Raw genomic sequence first — 5669 nt, 5'->3', positions numbered from 1 at the left:
AATTGCTTGATTTTAATCAGCCTAATAGAAGAAAAAAAGAATAGGTAAACATCAAGATTTTCACTGACCATATGCCGCATGAGAGTAGAAAATAGATTCAAAATCCAGCAACCAATTTGTATGCATATCTGGCCGATGTTGTGTACGTGGGACGCCGCTGTGCTCGCATGTATACTGTCGTACGTGAGTGAAAGAAATCAAGATGAACTAATCCAAAGGCCATTGGGGCAAAAAAAATTGTTCGCAGTATAGTCAGTGGTATACAATCTGACAACCTATCATAGATAGTTGGTCTCTTCCACAAATAATCCATTTCATCTTCTCCTCCCAATTCCTATCGCTTGATTTGAATGAGCCTGATAAAAGAAAAGAAAAAAAGATAAACAAAAAGAGGCAAACAATTAAACAAAAATCGTTTTGATTTGAATCAGCTTGATAGAAGAATAGAAGAAAAGGTAAATAAAAAAGAGAAATTTAAACAAAAATTACTTCATTTGAATCAGCCTGATAGAAGGAAAAAAGAAAAGATAAACAAAAAAGAGAAAACAATTAAACAAAAATTGCTTTGATTTGAATCAGCCTGATAGAAGAAAAGGTAAAAAAGAAAGAAAAAAATTAAACAAAATTTGCTTCATTTGAATCAGCCCGATAGAAGGAAAAAAGAAAAGATAAACAAAAAAGAGAAAACAATTAAACAAAAATCGTTTTGATTTGAATCAGCCTGATAGAAGAAAAGGTAAAAAAAGAAAGAAAAATATTAAACAAAAATTGCTTCATTTGAATCAGCCTGATAGAAGGAAAAAAGAAAAGATAAACAAAAAAGAGAAAACAATTAAACAAAAATTGCTTTGATTTGAATCAGCCTGAGAAAAGAAAAGGTAAAAAAAAAATTTAAACAAAAGTTGCTTGATTTTAATCAGCCTAATAAAAGAAAAAAAGAATAGGTAAAGAAAAAAAAAGGAAAAAGTAACTTAGAACTGGATTCGAACCCGGGTGTCTAGGAAGAAGGGGCGCACTCTAGCCAGTATGCTAGGACCACTTAGTTGCCATATTGCGGTTCAACTTCTTATGTACCAATACATGGCGGAGCGATGTGATAAAAACAATCCGTTTCCTTTTGACTTGAAGGTGGCATAGTGGGTAATTTGAAGCAACTTTAGGGGCAATGTTTATGACGTACGACAGAAGCATTATTTGCTTTATTAGTAGGTAAAGACTAGTACAAATGCCCGTGCATTGCACCGGGTAAAAAAAGATACAACTTGTTTCATGTATAAAAAAGGCACAACTTGTTTTATGTATAAAAAAAGACACAACTTATTTCATGTATAAAAATATATTATTGAGCAATAAATAAAGTGTGTGATTAGCTTATGCACCGGACAAACGTTCGGGCGTTTAGGGATGAAATAGGGGTCCGGCTGTAGCTTTCTTATCTATTGTTAAAATGACTTGTGTGCACTTGGTGTTTGTACGGGTGTTATGAAGGAGAGAGGTCACATGTGAATGGGAATCGTTGGGAAAAAAAGGAATGGACCTCGCGAGATGATTTACCGATACGTGGGTCCCTCATAACGCCGTGTGTATCTCGCACAAGACGGCTAGCAGGCTACAGGCGGATTAGATTAATTCCCCATCGAGGGACTTGCAAACAACGGCATACTGCAGTCTTCCTTTTTTCCCAGATCTCACCGCGCACGCGCACCTCCTCATGCCCTCGTCCATTACGAAGCGGGCAACAACAACATGACCACGCCGATGAGTCGGCTCTTCCCGGTGCTTCTCCCTCCCAATCCAACCATAAATCTCATCTCTATTCTCACCATCTTTCTTCTCTGTCGAACAAGGGGACTCAGACGAACAAAAATAACGCTGCCACCATGGAGTTCAAAATTGTCGTCGGCACTCCCTCATCAAGTCGCCGGATTCAGACCGCCCAGAAGCATGTGTCACCTGCCCGCCTCATCCTGGAGCTCCTCCTCTGCCATTGTCCGATCTGGCCCGCCAAGTCGTTGTCCTACGCTGCCAATCCGTCCAGCAGCCTCACGCGTCCGACCCCGATTCGGACCGTCGCTTCATGCTGGTTTTTTCATCTGCTCGCGTTGACCGCGAGGAGGCCACCTCGGCCTCGTCAAGGCGCATCCCACAAGTCGCCTTGCCTCAGCCTGCTCTGCCACAGTCGTATCCTCTGTCTTAGGGAGTATCGAGGGGACCAAGTAGTACGTTGGCCGCCGCTAAGCCCTCGCGACCGGCGCCGCCCTCGCCAAGCCCTCGCCGGAGCGCCACATGCCGGCATCCTACTACACCTCCTCGACCCCGCCTCCCGACGTCATCCTGCGCCTCCTCGACCCTGCCTCCTCGCATACGTGCGCCGACTCCTCGCCCCTACTGGAAGCCGGCGGCGAGCATCCTCTTGCGCCCGCACGCCGCCCTCGTCGACCCCGCCTCCTTCTCCTCCTGCGCCCACGCGCCATGCCTCCTCGACCTTGCCTCCTCGTGCCCGCACACCGCCCCTCGGCCTCGCGTCGCCGGCGACAAGGCCCTGCCCCGAGCTCCAGGTTGTATCCGCAAAAAAACAAATTGCTAAGAGATCCAAAAAGTCTTGCTTTTACAAATTTTGTTCAAAATTTTAGAAAATGGACCTGTTTTCAAAATAATATCCACTAATTCAAAAACACTCCTGTTTTACAAATATAATTCACACATTCAGAAACAAATCAGGGTTTTTTCAAATAATATTTGTGCTTCCAAATTTTATTTCTAATTGAAACGTTATTCATGTTTACATCCAACAAAGAGATTCAGTGCAGACTTTTTCGACATTTCAACAAAGAATGTCCACTGCACCTCTCCATGCTATGCATTTATTGGTAGCTTTGACACTGCAACAATATAATCATCACTGTGTGCTGAATTAGACGTTTTGGAGGAGATTTATGTACGCATGTTTGTATGCTCATATATATGCAAAGATCGAATATGTAAAAAAATTATGATTTTTTTGTTCATAGAATTTTTATGATTTCTGTGTCAAATTTATATGCAAAGAACGAAAATCGTGAGTACTTTTCTAGCCATTGAGATTGAGTAATCACCTCTCTTATATAGATTGAGATTGGGCATTTTTCACAAAAGGGATCGATGTGCTTAGATACAAAATATTCTCTAGCAATATCATATCCTGACATCTCGTGGCAAACATCCTTAAGAAGGCAGCCATGGAAGATTGATATGTCAAAAGCTTCTTGTCCATAGCATGTTATCAGTGCCTACAGCGCAATACATATGTTACAAAGAAATACACCATAAAAGAACTATGTAGGTGGTGGGAGATTACAGAACAGCATACCTGAATGACACAAACAATGTAGAATAGATGAACAATAGGGATGAAGAATTCTGTGGAGGTCAAAACTTCAATGGGCAGGCAGAAAAGTGCTGACATCAATGAAGAAAATGGATCTTGAGCCAGGACAGGATCAGCACACTGCTTCCAAAATTGAATATCAGGAGATATTTCACCCTCACTTTCCGGGTCAACCATAGGTAGCGAAGTGCCTATTAAAAACAGAAATGTGAGAAAGAGGATACATAAATATGGTATATTCCTGCACGTAAATATGGTATAGTGATTTGAATTTCGAGTAAACAGGAATCAAAAACACAAAAATAGGTACATCATACAAGTTACCCATTTGATCTTTTTAATAACTATATAATTTATCGTGATACCTATTGGAATTTATAAGTGAAAGTAGGTGAATTCTAAGAAACGGCACTGGGAAAAATCCATGATGTAGGAAAATTGTACAAAGGGGGCCAAGGTGCCCTACATACCTTTTCGCTTAGTAGCATCCAAAAGATCTTTATCGCGAGAAATACCAGAGCAAATAGACCCTGCTAACAGTTGGATACCTTCAAATCTCAGAAGAACCTCACGGCGGTTCAGAACACGTGCAGAGTGAGAAACACGAAACAACAGAGACAATATGAATCCACTCTATGAATTCAATTCGCTGCGCAGAGATTCTAAGCAAGACTTCGATTGAGCAGAATAGTTTGACATTCTATCACGAGAAGCGATCTCTGTAGAAACGACAGAGTACCGAAGTGTTTCCCAGAGAAACAAGGATGGGCTTAGCCTTTCAGATGCTGAAAAGCTGCTTTTGCTGCGAGGATAGTAAAGCATAGTGAGTCTTCGAAGGGAAGGATCTAAAGCTGGCTCTGCAGTGTCATTCACATTCCCAGGAAAAGCTTTTACAAATGTGCTTTGTCCAACAATTTTTCTGGCACTTTCAAGGAGGGCCAGTGCACGAGGGGACTGTAAGTTATGTATACTTGCAGCAGCCTCAGTAGGCGTGGTTTGAGCAATTGGCATCGCCTTCCTAGTTATACCAGAGAAATCGGGCGATGCTGGAAGAATGGAATTTGCAAATCTGCGACACATTGGACACAGCAACTCTCCCTGTACAAAGCTAGGTGTAAGTGCATAATAATTAACAAAAGAAAGAAGACAACTGTCTAATGCATCAATAGAAACTACCAGATCAGGATCAACAATATGTCCTCCTTCAAAACCGAGTCTCCTGATATATCTGTCAAGAAACAAAAGAAGTAAAGTTGCTGCACTCAGATCGTAGATTCAATCAAGAGAAGTGTGAGAAGCCATCATAAGACAATCACTAATGCAGGCTCCATTGGATCAATGCATTTTGGATGGTCTGAATTGGTTGGATCAAACTAAAGGGGGAGCTCGGCCCTCACTCGGATTGGTGACGGAGTGGAGAACGCCGAGCACAAGGAGGGAGTCGCCGCCGCGAAGTATGTCGCCCCGCGCGACGAACGCCCTGAGCGACATCCTGACCTCCACCTCGCGGTGGTCGCGGGTGGCGTCGAGCGCCACCACCACCATCTGCGGCGGCGGGAGGAGCGGCGACAGGGACATGGGAACCGCGGCCGGGCCGGCGCCCGGGGCTTCCTCCGCCATGGTGAGCCTAGCCGTCGCGACGGTGGCGACGGCGTGGTCGTCGGCCCCCGGCCGCGGCGGAAGAGCTGCACCTCCACCTCAGGCGCGGCCGCCGGCTCGGATCCGGGCCTCCCGTTCTGGGCGGAGGCCGGCAGCTCCTCGTGGATGCCGTCGTCGGCCGGCGACGCTGCCTTGTCGGCTTCTAGGGAAGGCGAAAATGGAATCTGTCAATCTGCGTCTCGCGCCAACCCCGATCTGCACGCACGTCGCCTCGGGACGGCGCGGGGCGGCGGCCTGCTGTGGTGGTCTCGCGACCGTCGACGGCCTCGTGTGCTCCTACTGTCGCCGGATTAGACGGGCCACCGCCGACCTCGTGTGCTCCTCCTGCCCTCTGTCCCCAGCGGCCAGCCCCGTCTGCTCAATCACCGATGATGCAGGGACCGCGGGTTAGTTCGGATTAAATAGAGGGGGGTTTTCATAAAAAGTAAAAACCGGTTCGAGCCGACTTATAGAAGGACTGCGGGTTAATTACCTGAAACGACAGGGACTTTTTTGCAAAAACGCCATCACGGACGACAGAAGCACTCCACGCTTTATTATTAGGGGAGATATAGATTGACTCGTTGACTCGTTCAGGTGGCGTTCGTCCCAGGCTCCCAGCTCACGAGCAAGCAACGAAGAAAACGATTCAATTTACATGGGC

The 5669-nt window shown here is 45.2% G+C and overlaps 1 pseudogene; it reads right to left on the bottom strand.

The window, feature by feature from the left end:
• Positions 1-2385: 2385 nt before the first annotated feature.
• LOC123428622 lies at positions 2386-4987 on the bottom strand (annotated as a pseudogene).
• Positions 4988-5669: the final 682 nt, after the last annotated feature.

This window comes from Hordeum vulgare, chromosome 2H (genome assembly GCF_904849725.1).
Source record: "Hordeum vulgare subsp. vulgare chromosome 2H, MorexV3_pseudomolecules_assembly, whole genome shotgun sequence".
NCBI classification, from domain to species: Eukaryota; Viridiplantae; Streptophyta; class Magnoliopsida; order Poales; family Poaceae; genus Hordeum; species Hordeum vulgare.
Note: the sequence above shows the minus strand (reverse complement) of the source record. Positions and strands in the feature narration are given on the sequence as shown.